The sequence below is a fragment of the Macaca mulatta genome, chromosome 20 (assembly GCF_049350105.2).
Source record: "Macaca mulatta isolate MMU2019108-1 chromosome 20, T2T-MMU8v2.0, whole genome shotgun sequence".
In the NCBI taxonomy this organism is placed as follows: Eukaryota; Metazoa; Chordata; class Mammalia; order Primates; family Cercopithecidae; genus Macaca; species Macaca mulatta.
The window spans coordinates 67381976-67396585 of record NC_133425.1 but is presented as its reverse complement, the minus strand read 5'-3'; the positions used below and the strand labels follow the sequence as shown (position 1 = coordinate 67396585).

General features: G+C 33.5%; 1 protein-coding gene and 1 long non-coding RNA gene across 7 annotated transcripts in view; one reads left to right on the top strand and one right to left on the bottom strand.

The window, feature by feature from the left end:
* LOC144337686 (uncharacterized) overlaps window positions 1–14610 on the bottom strand; it is a 216629-nt gene that overhangs the window by 50056 nt on the left and 151963 nt on the right. The gene's annotated exons all lie outside the window — the stretch shown is intronic.
* The window catches only part of LOC114674456 (uncharacterized), a 131453-nt gene that overhangs the window by 48657 nt on the left and 68186 nt on the right, over window positions 1–14610 (top strand). For both annotated transcript variants that reach the window (XR_013411130.1, XR_003725611.2), the window contains exon 2: window positions 1281–1413. This is a non-coding gene — a long non-coding RNA (uncharacterized LOC114674456). The remainder of the gene's footprint in view (window positions 1–1280; window positions 1414–14610) is intronic.

Genomic DNA, 14610 nt, shown 5'->3' with positions numbered 1-14610 from the left:
TTGCAGTCACTGCCACTTTTCTATAGTGGTTTTTAAAATCTACTTATACTTCCACTAGCAGTGAATGAGGATTCCAATAGCTCTGTTTACTTGCCAACTCTTGGGATATTAATTGTTCTGGTTGTTTTAATCTGCACTTCCTTTATGTCTAGTAAGAGTGAGCATCTTCTCAAATGTTTATTACTGCTTAGGTATCCTCTTTGGTGAAGCATCTATTTAAATCTTTTGTCTATTTCTCCCTTTGGTTACCTGACTTTTTCTTATAGATTTGTAGGAGTCATTTGTATATTGTGGATACAAGTCTTTTGTCAGATCATCTTTTATAAATATCTTCTAGGTTGTGGTATGCCTTTTTACTCTTTTTAAGGGCATCTTTTGATGAACAGAAGTTCTTAGTTTTTAAGGGCGTCTTTTGATAAACAGAAGTTTAATGAATCCATTTTTTCTTGACAGAGTACTATTTTTTCTGTTTAAGAAATATGGCCTATCCCAAAGACATAAATATTGCAAATTCATTTAGATTTTTAATGTATACAATAGGTTATTTGTGAATAGTGACAATTTTCTTTCTTCTTCCAATGCTTATGCTTTCGCTTTCTTTTTCTTGACTTATTAAACTGGTTAGGACCTCCAATACAATGCTGAGTGGAAGTAGTGATAGTGGGCATTTTATATTGAATTCTGCTGTAGGTTTTTGTAGATCCTCTTAATCAGATTAAGGAAGTTAATCTTTCTATTCCTAGGTCTTACTATGAATGAATATTAAAGATTTTAAAAATCTATCAAAATGATCATGTGATCTCTCTCTCTCCTTTTTCTGTTAATATGGTGAATTACATTTATTCGGAAATGTTAAACCACCTGTGTATTTCTGGAATAAATCACAGTTCGTCATAATTTACAATAATTTCTATATATGGCTGGATTCAATTGGCTCACATTTTGTTTAGGATTCTTATATTTATGTTCATGAGAAAGACAGTTTGTAATTTTCTTTTCTGTATTATCCTTGCTTGGTTTTGATATTACCTTCCTTATATTTATAAAAAGTCTCTGAGGAAATCATAAGAGCTACTTTAGGCAAATTGCAAAATTTTGGTGGAAATTGAAGTTGGCTATACTTTCATAATAATGTATGGGGAGCTCTGATACTTCTGGGCTTTTCTTGCTCTGCTTTAAGTTCCCTACATTTCATGACTCGCTATTCCTCAGTACTCGCTTCTTCTACACAACCTTTTGAAAATTCTAAATTTTCTAAATTTCATTTCACTTCTTGGCAGGGTGAATTCAATGGTCCACAGTAATGGCTTCTGTCAATAATTACACCTTATGCTGCTACTGTCTGCAGGAATTGGCATTATGAGAAGTTATAAAGAAGAAGAAATTTGCTTCCCTAAAAGAGTTTATAATCTGGTAAGCTAAATCAGTCCCTTTTAAAAATTATAAATTAATTATGGAATCATCTTTAATTAAATTTCTTCTTTCAAGTTTATGAACAAAGTGACTTCTAGTATAATGAGGAAAACAAGTTAATGAAGGAAAAACTGGAAAGAAAAGCAGAAAGAAGGTAAAAAATAATTCATAGTTCCATCAAAAAACACAACCATTATTAGCATTTAAATTTTGTAATAAATTAGATAATCTTCAATGTGTTGCATTCTCCTATTTTTTAAAGGCAGATACCTCCATAGTTAATATTTCCTATTAATTTCAGCTGCGAATAACTTTCCATTTTTGTCTAGGATTTTCCAAAACTTTTTTAAAAGAGAAATTTAGAAAACAGCTTCAATAGTGTGTATCTTAACAAAACAAGTATAAAGATTAGGAAAATGTGTTTGAATGTATGAAATGAAGCTCCATTCTGTTTCTCAACCAGTCAGATATGACACTTACACCATATCTGGCTCCCAACTCAGAAAGTTGCTATTACATGTCTGATAGGTCCCATATCTTGGTATATCTTTATGTTTGAGGTATCTTCATCTCTGATACACAATATACTCATACAAAAAAATTTTTCAAATTTGCTGTATGGCATCAAAGTAAAGGATTGCTAATTTAGAGTTGATTGAGCACAGTGGCTAAGGGCACATGCTCTGATGCTAGACTGAGTTTCAAACCAGGCAATACTACTCGCAAAGTATATAACTTTGATCTAATTACATACACTCTTTGTGGCCTCAGTTACTCATTTGTAAAATAGGGAAAATAATGCTAAAGATCTCATATAGTTGTGAGCATTAAGTAAGTTGATAGAAGCTAAGTGCTTCTGGGTACATAATAGGTGCTCAGTAAATATCGGCTTTATATAGGCAATCTAAAGAGCTAATTTTAAATATATTCAAGAAGCAGCTTTACTTTCTGTTTTCATATCAAAAATCCTCTTTAATTTGCCCTATCAACATCTCCCTTCTCTTCAACCCTGAAGACTGTGGTTTTAAAAACGATTTAGCTCATATTCACTCTTCTGTTCCTTGTCTACTGTGTTATGTTCTGTACCTTATTCCTGAAACAAAACAAGTCTTCTGCTTTTTAAATTTATTTCTAAAAGCTTACTTCTATTAGGAAGTCTGTATCTAAGCTAACTTAATTAGATTCAAGTAGATAAAAGCTGGAATTGAAGAAATGAAGAAAGGGGATATATTAAAACTGAGGTATTGTCATGATTTTCCCAGTTTTCTCTTTTTGGCTAATTTAGAATTCACAGAGTAACAGCTTATATCTGTTCCATTAAAGGTTCAGTTAAAGAGCTGGCACTCCAAAAGTGTTTATCAGTCTGTGTTATGCAATTAAATATGGAATATATTCAGACAAACTTTAAAAATCAGTCCAGGGGAAAGGAAGAATTTTAATAAAAATTTGAAATACAAATCCTAAACAGTTATTTTTGAAGACGTGATACTTTATGTCATCACAAGAGACTGGAGAGATTAGAATGAACTGGTTTAAAGTCTTAAAATCTAAGCCTGAAGGCTTTCTTTAATCTGCATGCGAGACTGTTTAACACTGTTGCAATTGTAATTAAGTACTAGACTGTTTTTGTTTATTTCTTTACAAAACTGCTTTGTTAGTTTGTAAAATATTCAGACAGTCAAGGTTATGGGTTCTCTCAGGATGAGAATGTAAAAGGAGTTACAATGGGATAGGGAAGCTTTAATTATGGCTGGGTCCTTGCTCTCTGAGTGCCAGCTTTAGACAATCACTCTTTCTATGGACTCTATGTAGTGGCTTTTTTTTTTTCTTTTAACTGTTTAAGAATCTGAAGCATCCTGTGGTTTATTGACTATTGTAACCACATACTCTGCCACTAATGTTCATCACTCCTGTTTCTCCTGACTACTGCCTCTTGAGGAGAATGAAAGGTGGAAAATGTGACACAATAGTCTCAAATTGTATGACTCAGTTTAAATACCGAACAGGAAAAAAAGTGTCTTAAACCACCACTAGAAACATTCTCCTTCCAAATGGAACTGATCTTTAAAACCCAGTTCAATCCAGCACACAGGTTAATCATTACTAATGTAGACACTTTCAGAAAGTATTGTGGTATACCAGAGGATCAGTTTTCTATAGGATGACGAAAACACTTCTAGTTCTTTATGATGCTTGCTGATCTTATTCAAATTTAATTTTATCCAGCTTCAGTCAATTCTCACCCAGACTAAACATTACCACTTAGATTTTAATCTTTTCTTATCTTTAAGTTTGCCTTTTAATGAACTATTTTCAGAAATGTTCTTCCTTCAATGTAATATTCTCTTCACACATCTTTTACAAGCAATTTTTTCCCCTTAAATCAAAAATCTACCATGAGTTCTATCCCCTCTCCCTAAAACTACTTATAGAAGTCATTTATTTATTTATTTATTTATTTATTTATTTATTTATTATTATTTGAGACAGAGTCTTGCTCTGTCGCCCAGGCTGGAGTGTAGTGGCGCTATCTCGGCTCACTGCAAGCTCCGTCTCCCGGGTTCACGCCATTCTCCTGCCTCAGCCTGTAGCTGGGACTACAGGGGCCTGCCACCTCTCTTGGCTAATTTTTTTGTATTTTTAGTAGAGATGGGGTTTCACCGTGTTAGCTAGGATGGTCTTGATCTCCTGACCTCATGATCTGCCCGCCTCAGCCTCCCAAAGTGCTGGGAATTACAGGCGTGAGCCACCGCTGTTCTTTCCATTACTTCATTGGTTTTATATACTTGGTGGATTTTAACATTTTAAAGATATACATACTCACACCCACATCCATGCATTCTTCATAATACCACCTGAAGTAGAAGGGACAGTATGGCATTTTCATTAATTAAAAGTGGAAGCGATGAAGTCTGACTGCCTGGGTTTGAATTCAGCCTCTGTTACTTAGTGGCTACGAGGCCTTAGCCTATTTACTTAACCTCTTTGTGTTTTACTTTCCTCATTAGTAAAATAAGAGATAATTATAATCCTAGTTCATAGTGTTGTGGTAAGAAATGAATACTTGAAAAACATAGTGCAGTTAATATTAGCATAAAAAATTAACCATTACTATTATTATTTCATTAATTTCCCCAGATTATAAAGGTAGAATGGCAAGTAGGTATCTTCTCTTCTCTATAGCCAAAGGGATCTTTTTAAAACAGAAGTCAGGTCAGGTCCATCCTCTGATCAAAATGCTTCAATGGCTTTCTGTCTCGTTCAAAATCAAAGCCAATACTAGGCCCTACTTGATCCAAACTCCCTCATCCCCACTCTTCTGCTCATTTCCTGCTATTTCTCTTCTCTCTCACTCTATTCCAGCCTCCATTCATCTGCCTGTTGTTCCTGGAATGTGTCAAATATACTCTCACTTTCAGGTCCTTATAATTGCTGCTACCTCTAGCTGAAACATTCTCTCCTCAGAGTCGAAAACTTTTCCTAACCACTCATTATAAAAGAGCAATCACCATAACCCCTGGCACCCTATAGCCCCTTTACCTGATTTATTCACCTCTATGATACTTATTACCACCCAACATAAATAACATAAATTTGCCTTTTGGTGATAACGAAATATATAGTGCTTAACTAAATATAATGATTGCTAATTGAAAATTTGTCCTATTACTTTATTGTGCTGGCTCAGAAAACAGTGACACACATTAGCAAAGTCTTCAATTTTTAAGATGAATCAGGCATAATCTTCATAGTCAGATGAATCTATGTAATACATTACATTAAATGGGTTAGATCCTTTCTCACATAAATTAACAAATAATTTGTAGGTGTGTTTAAGCTTATATATTATCATATTAGTAGCTCCTTCAATAGATAACAAACACTTGACATACATACTTGTTCTGGTAGTGAACTTCAACAAAGAGAGCTTTCTATGTGAAGAAGGCTAGAGATAAAAGGGAGAAGAAACCGGCTTCTACAGGAGGATCCTGAAAATGTTACCTCCTACTTTTTGAAAAAACCCTCTTTGAGGATTTTTATAGGCATAGAGACTTGGTTTAAGTCTCTCGTGTGTGTGCCCTTTGACTTAGAAAAGGGATCAATTGAAATAAAGATATGTGTCCTGCTTCTTATCAACAGATGAAATAACAAAACATTAGACTAGTATCACATCTAGGGAAGATGGAAGAGAGAAATATTAGAACATAGGTAAAGAGAAATAAACAACAAAAGAGAAGAAATAGTTGTCCTGTGAGGCTCAGCCTGTGGGCTCCTAGATACCCAGTACCTGAAATACAGAGGTATAAATCGAACACTTATTAGCTAGCCCCATAGGAACAAACTGATTAAGTTTACTTACATTGACTATTCTTTCTTTCATTGTGATCTTTGAGAATTTTTACTACCCCTCTTTCTTTTGGGATTTTTATTGTTAAAATAAGTTGTACATATGGTTTCTGGGTCTGTTAACAAAATATTTTTGTTTTTATTCTTAGTTTTTTAAATTATCACATATTTCAAGCAAACAAAGAAGTAAAAAGAATAATGCCACTAACACCTATATAGCCATCTAGTTTTGTCAAATTTAACATTTCTGTATTTGCTTAATTTTTTAAAAAAGAACATTACAGTTGCAGCTTAAGCATTATGGAAAATACTTAGTTTAAGCATTATTGAAATTCCCCAACTTCCTCCACCTCAGGATGTAAACTGCACCCTGAATTTAATGTTGATTATTCCCAAGAATGCTTCACACATTTTAGAAGTTTATATTAATGTTAGCATACTGCAAACACTCTGCAATAATATTTTCATGCTCAATATTATGTTTTAGAGTTTTATTCCTAATGATACATGTAGTTCTAGTTCATTTATCTTAATTGCTATATGTATTCCACTGAATAAAAATTCCCAAATATATTCATCCCTTCTCTTATGGATGGACAATTAGGCTTTCTGGATTTTTCATGATTATTAACAATGCAGAAGTGAACATTAATCTTAACTGTTAGTGTGGATATATAAGAGAGTTTCATAAAGACATATAAAAATGTTCAACTTTTCTAGATATTGTCAAACTGTTCTTCCCAGTAACTGCACCTGTATATGCTACTACCTGTAGTTTTTGAGTTTTTCCCCCACATTTGTGCTTATAAATATTTTCAATTATAATTTATTTTTTGTTAATCTGATGAGTACGAAACAGTATCTATAATAAGCATTTATCATTCTTTTAGGCTGCACAGTACTTGAATCTCATTGGGATGATTAGAACTAATTTGGGGGGAACCATCATCTTTATAATTTATAAACATAGTTTCTCTGACCATATATTCAGATTTTTCAATTTTCAGTAAGGTTTATCACGTGTTCTTTAAAAGTTTTGTACCTTCTATAGATATATTCCTCTATACTTAATGTCTTTTATTGTTGTAAATGGCATTTAAAAAATTATATATATTTTTTGGTTTTGGTGGTAGTACACAGCATACAATAAACTTACATTACTAACTACATACATCAGAAAAAGAGAAAAAGTTTCAAATCAATAATCTAAGCTATACCTTAAGAATCTAGAAAGAGAAGAGCAAAATGAACCCAAAACAAGCAGAAGGAAGGAAATAATAAAAGAGCAGAACTAAATAAAATTGAAAACAGGAAAACAACAGAAAAAAATGAGTGAAATGATGAACTGCTTTTTCTGAAGATATCTATAAAGTTGACAATTCTCCAGCAATTATCAACATCAATAATAAAACAACATCATTGCCTACCCTGAAAAAAATTTAAAAAATGAAGAGCTACAGATAACTCTACACATATGAATTTTACAACTTAGATGAAATGGACCAATTACTCAAAAAATAGATAATCATAATTCACCAATATGAAACAGATAATTTGAATAGCCTACAAGTATTAAAGAAATTGGTAGCTGGGCATGGGGGAACACACCTATAATCCCAGTTACCTGGGAGGCAGAGGTGGAAGGATCACCTGAGCCCAAGAGGCTGAGGCTGCAGTGGGGCAGGTTTGGGCCACTGTACTCCAGCCTGGGCAAAAGAGTGAGACCCTGTCTTAGGGGAAAAAAAAAAAATTATAATTTTGAAATTACCAAAGAAAAATCTCCGGGTCCAGATTATTTCACTGAAGAATTCTACCAAATGTTCAGGGAATACTTAACACCAATTCTACATAATCTATTCCAGAAAGCAGAAGAGGAGGGAGCATTTCCCAGTTCATTTTATGAAGCTAGGATTGCACTGATGCTAAAATCAGACAAAAACAGGAATTTTTTTTTTAAAAGAAAGGATAAAAAGAAAACTACAGACCAATATCCCTTTTTACAAGGGTGCAAAAAAAAAAAAATCAACTCAGCAATATGGAAAAAGAATTATACATCATGACCAAGTTGGGTATATAACACTTGTTCAATTAAAAAAAAATTTTTTTTGAGACAAAGTCTCGCTCTTTTGCTTAGGCTGCAGAGCAGTGGCATGATATCGGATCACTGCAACTTCCACCTCCCGAATTCAAGAAATTCTTCTGCCTCCGCCCTGCAAGTAGATGGGATTACAGGCATGTGCCACCACGCCCAGCTAATTTTTTGTATTTTTAGTAGAGATGGGGTTTCACCATGTTGGCCTGGCTGGTCTCGAACTCCTGACCTCAGGTGATCCACCTGCCTTGGCCTTCCAAAGTGCTAGGATTACAGTCACGAGCCACTATGCCTGGCCCACTTGTTCAATATTTTAAAAATCAATTTATATATACCTCCATATTAACAGGCTAAATCACATGATCATATCAATTGATGCAAATAAAGGACAAATCCAATAGCCATTTATGATAAAGTGCTCAGAATAACAGAAATAGAGGAGAATTAGAATTTCCTCAACTTGATAAAGAACATCTATAAAACAAACCTACAGCTAATATTATACTTAATGATCACAGACTGTGTTTTTCCTCTAAGATTGGGGAACAAGGCAAGGATATCTGCTTTCATTGCCCTTATTTAACAGTGCTGGAAGTTCTAGCCAATGGGATAAGTCATGAGAAAGAAATAAAAGGCATATACATCGGAAAGGAAGAAGTAAAACTATCCTTATTTGCAGATGACATGATTATCTAGGTAGAAAATCTGAAAGAATCTACAAAAAACTCATAACACTAGTAAAAGTCAGTTCAGCAGGATACAAGATAAACATACAAGAATCAACTGTACTTCTATATACTAGTAATGAACACGACACCAAATTTTTAAAAAACACAATACCATTAACAATCCTTCAAAAAGTGAAATACTTCACCAGGTGTGGTGGCTCACGCCTGTAATTCCAGCACTTCAGGAGGCTGAGGCAGGAAAATCACTTGAAGCCAGTTCAAGACCAGGGTAACAAAGCGAGACCCAGTCTCTACAAATAAATAAAATAAAATAAAATAAAGTAAAATAAAATAAAATAAAAATACATTAAATAAATTAGCTGGGTATGGTGGCATGCACCTGTAGTCCCAGCTACTCAGTAGGCTGAGGCAGAAGATTGCTTAAGCCCAGAAGTTCAATGCTGCAGCGAGCTATGATCAAGCCACTGCATTCCGGCCCAGGCAATAGGGCAAGACCCTATCTCTAAAATATTTTTTGGTAATAAAAATTTTAAAAAGTGAAATACTTAGATGTAAATCTAAGAAAACATATAAGGACTTGTAGGTTGAAAACTACAAATAAATAGAAAAACATTGTGTCCATGGACGGGAAGACTCAGCCTAGCAGTGGTGTCATTTCTCCCCAAATGACCACCGGCCATAAATTCTTTTTTAGCAGAATACAGGTCAGGATACACAGCATATTGACAAGGCAATGCCAGAAATTCTTCTTAAGTAGGAGTAATCATCACAACAGGCCACACAGCGACCAAGCAGCTAATCTCAGGTGTGAGGGAATAAGATCACATTATGTGGGTGCACAAGTCACTGATATGTCTTGTAATAATCCCACAAGTATAGCTCCTAGTCACTACACGAATATTTCCTACCAGGTATTACTGGCTTATTTAAAACCCTCCCAGGCCAAAGCAATTTACCCAAAAAATGTCATTTTTAACATAAGCAACAGTGCCTGGTAAACACAGCTCACATTCCAAAAGTCAGCTGCCAATATTATTTGCAACTCCAGGGGAAAGGAGAAAACAGGTTTCCAGGGGAACAGAGCTAGGTAAATTGTATTCCCTTATGTTTTTAAATAATTAGTTTTCTTTAACAATTTTGCTTTGTCTATTCGTCTTTTCAAAGAACAATTTTTAAATTCTATCTTGTTTTTTAATTCTTCCATTTCTGCTCTCTCTATATTTTTTTGACTTTCTTTAGGTTTACTCTTTGAGCCGAGCATTTAGCTATACATTTTAGTCTAAGTACCTCCCTAACTTCATCCTACAATTTTAAAAATAGTACATTTTTAATACTATTCCATTCTAAATATTCCCAAAGTTCTATTATAATTTATATTTTTGATTCATGAGTTTAGAGGTGTGTTTCTAAATTTTTCCACGCTAAGGAGTGCTTTTGAGCATCTTTTTATTTTTCATTTCTAATTTGTTGTATTATATTTGGAGATATCAAACTGATTTTTAAGCTTTTATTGAGACTTGCTTAGTGCCCTAGTATGGTTATTGGGTCTAACATATTATTATATTAGCTTTTTTATTAGTGTTTGCCTCCTTAACTCTTAATCTCTGTGCCCTAACGTTTCACACATGCCTGTTATAAGTAAAATCTAGGTAAAATTTTAAAAATCTGACAATATTAGTTTTTAGTTTGGTAAATTAGTGTATTTTACAGTTTTGAAAACTGATAATTGGGTATTTTTCTATCATCTTATTTTGGCTTGTTATTTTACTTTTCTCTTTCTTAGAACTTCCTTGTCTTTTTCTGCCTTCTGTTAACTTGAGAAGGTTTTTTCCAATTTAAGTTTTTTTTATATTGAGTACTGAGGGAATAAAAAAAAATCTACAAAATATATGTAAGCTATTCCTTTCTCTTGATTTTAATAGTGTGATTAAATACAGTAATCAATTTATTAATATTAGATGAATCTTGTAAAAATTGAAAGATATGTCAAACCTTTTCCAAATAGGTTGGTGGTAAACTTGTCTCCTTTTAGTTGTCAATTTTTACTTTATTTATTTTTACACCCTCTTATTATGTGCATTTAGAAATATCTTTCTAGTGAAAAGAAACTTTTATACTTACATGACTGTCTTTATCTTAAGTTTTAATTCCAATCACTCTATAACCTCATTATAGGCTTCTGCTCTCATACATGTTAGCTCTACTTTTTTTTTTTTTTGAGACGGAGTGTCCCTTTGTCGCCTAGGCTGGAGTGCAGTGGTGCAATCCCAACTCACTGCAACCTCTGCCCACTGGGTTCAAGTGATTCTCCTGCCTCAGGCTCCCCAGTAGCTGGGACTACAGGCACCCACCAACACGCCTGGCTAATTTTTGTATTTTTAGTAAAGGTGGGGTTTCACCATGTTGGCCAGGCTAGTCTTGAACTCGTGACCTCAAGTAATCTGACCACCTCAGCCTCCCAAAGTTCTGGGATTATAGGCGTAAGCCAATGTGCCCAGCCTCTACTTGTTTTTAACACCACAATATTTTACTAGTGTCATCTTGCACAATTTTTATTTAAATTTATATACCATTTTATCATTTTGTCTATGTCTCATTCATTCTTAAATTTCAGATCTTCCACTTGAAATTACTTTTTTGCCTAAAGTGTATATTTTTTCAATTTTCTTTAGCAAAGATTGGCTGGTATCAAATTGTCTCCATTTCTAATATCTAAAAATGTCTTTTTTTCTCTTCTTGTTTTCATAAAATACTTTTGATCAATTCTGGTTGACAGTTTTTTTTTTTTTCTCAGTACACTGAGGATATAATCCTATAGTTTATTGGCTTCTACTGTTTGTGTCAAGAAATTGGCTGTTGGTCTAACAGCTGTTTCTTTGATGATAATCTGTTTTTTTTTCCCTTGGCTGTTTTCAAAATCTTCTCCTTGACCTTACTGTTTTGTAGTTTCACAGTGATGTTCCTGGCAGTTAATATCTTTATTTCTCCTTCTTATGATTCGACTGAGATTCTTGAATTTGTAGATGAGTGTCTTTCAGAAAAGCTGTCAACCATTATCCCTACTCCATTCTTTGTCTCTTCTCCTAAATTTTGGTTAGTAATAATTTAGATTTTTTCATTTCATTTCCCATGTTCCTTACTCACTTTGACATTTTCCATATATTTGTTACAACATTCCATTACATATTTCTTCAGATATATCTTTTAATTCACATAGTTTCCCTTAGTTGTTTATCTCAGTTAAACACATTCTTGGAGCTTTAAATTTTAGCTATGGTAATTTAATTACTAGAAACTGGTTTTTCTTCAAATTATTTGCTGCTGTTTTCAAATCTCTCCTTTATTCTTAAAACATTTTAAGTAAATTTACTTTAAAATTCTTGGCTTGAGGATTTTCAGACCACGAGTAGTATGTATTAGGGATACAGACCCATGTTATATCTGGTTTGTGACTATGAATTTTCAGGGGCTGTATCGGCTCCCCCCTAGAGTCCCCCACCCACATACTCACAACCTCTCCATAGAGCACTATATTTAAACATAGTCATTTTCCTTCCAGTCTCTTGAGGACACGGGTATAGGATGGGTTTATTTTTAGTTCACTCTTACATTGATATTCTATCCTTTTGGGTTCTCAGGTTTAAGAAGACATTTACTTGAGAAGTTCCTGGATTTCAACACCTGTTTCTTATTCTTTGGAAAATTACAAAAACCAAAGCTTATAGCTAGCTCACTTTAGCAAATGTCTTCAAGGTGAAAGCTGACTGCAGTGTTTTGCTTGCCTGACTTAGGTCTTGCTTTCATTTAGTTTTAGGTTTGAATTTCCTTTATTTTCTAACCAACTCATGAATATAATTAAGTTTTTTTTAAAAGTCTTATTCATTATTTTTAATATTTTACTGGGAAGTTGGTATTAGTACCTAGCCACATTGTCAGAAATAAAATTAATCTCCTAAATGTTCTTAATTCTGATATTTTCCCTTTATACTGGTTTGAAAATTACACATTGGAATTTTAATTTTTACTAGATTCACTTAAGCTTTTACCATTGAAAACTGATTTAAATTCCAATGTCAATCCTTTATCTTCCTTCCAAACAATACAAGGAATTTCAGACTCTTAAAGCAAAGTCTTCCTCCTTTCTACATGGTATTCTTGTTCAGTATTTTAGTTTTACTCCTATTTTCCCTTTAAATTTTTTATTTTAAAATAATTGGATTCTTAAAAAGTTTCAAAATTAATACAGGGAAGTCCAAATATCCAGTTTCCCTAATGGTTACATCTTAAATAGCTATGTAAAATGCCAAAACCAGGAAACTGCCATTGATATGACATTTTTGTGTAATTTTTACATCACTTTATCACATGTATTCATATAACCACTACTACAATCAAGATACAGAATGTTCTGTCATCACAAAGTTCTTTCTCATGCTATTCCTTTATACTCACCCCCCTGCTCCTTTCTGCCCACTTCTACCTACCATCCTTAACACTGGCAACTACTAATGCTCTCCTTCAATTCTGTCATTTTGAGGATGCTATATAAATGGAATCATACTTTAGCCTTTTGAGATTGGCTTTTTTTTGTGTGTACTCAGTATAATGCTCTTCATTTTCTAGGCTCATTCTATTATTTTAAGTACATTGTTTAGTAATTCTTTCACAGAGTCTGTAAGTAAGTGGAATCTTTCACTTCTTGTTTGTTTTGGAAATGTCTTTATTATGCCCTTATTCTTGAATAATAGCTTAGGTAGAAATATATATCAATCAGGCATCAATTGGGAAAAAAGAAATGATTCCAGGTATTTAAAATTAAAAGGTATCTTGCTACAGAAATTTAGGTGCTACGAACTGTAAGAAATATTCTCAATCACTTCTTCATCAAATATTCTCTCTCCTTCATTCTTTGATGGTCTTCATCTATGATTCTTAGTAGATGTATGCTGAACTCGCTATCATATTTTCTGTTTCTATAACTCTGTACTGCCTTCAGGATAATTTCCTCAAATTTATCTTACAGTTGTTAATTCTCTCTTCACTGGCCATATTTTTCATTTTTTAGATATTCTTCTTTTATAAATATTTTGCTTAAAAACAGCCTGTATTTTAATATTTATATTATGTGCTCAATTATCAGAAGTTAATAGAGGATACTACTGGTATATATTGGTTCTACTGATTCTTGTTCATACTGGCTGTTTCCCTGCATATTTTATAACTTTTAGAAAGTGAGCCCATGCTAACCAGTGAATTTCCTGAGGGAATCTAGTGTAGCCTGGGTTGAGAACACACCCTTCTAAAACGGCTTTTGTCTTAAGTTTCTGTAAGGCACCTCAGGAGTATTAACATTCAGTAACTATATGTTGGTTGATTTCCCAGTGTATAAAACTAGGCAGGAGTATAAATTTAAACCTCAAACCTAAAAACGGTATGTCTATGATCATGATCAGAAATTCATGGGGAAGCTTTTAAAATTTTCTCCACTTAGACACTGGGTCTAGGTTGAGAAAAAAATTCTCCTTGTGGTCTATGCTGAAAAGCAGATGTTTTGTTTTTGTTTTTAATATCTTGTTATTTGACAATGCTCCTAGGGTTCCTGCTTAATACTGGTGTTTCATTTCTAACTCTGTTCACCATGTAGGCCCCAGATCTTGTCTCCAAATCTTGACTAGCTATTAAATCTATATCCTTGGGCCAAGACATCCCTCCATCCCATTCTCGTGGTAGTCCATGTCACTACTCATGCTTCCCACTCTGTTTTTTAAACCCTCTATATTTTCAGGTCTTAAGATTTTTCCTTACTTTCTTGTAAGCACAGCTATACAGCCAAAACGATATTTGTTGCATATTATAGCATTTCTAAATATGTAGTAGTATGAGAGTTTTCAAGTTAATAATAAGTTGTCTGTCTAGGAATTCTCTACTAAATCTTTTTATTCTTCACATAGCCCGTGGCACAGCGTCTGGTAGGCAGCAGTATATCATAAATGTGATGAGTGACTGGTTGAATGAATTACCATTCTTTCTCAGCATTTATTTCCTTCATTAATTATTTTTCTCTAACTT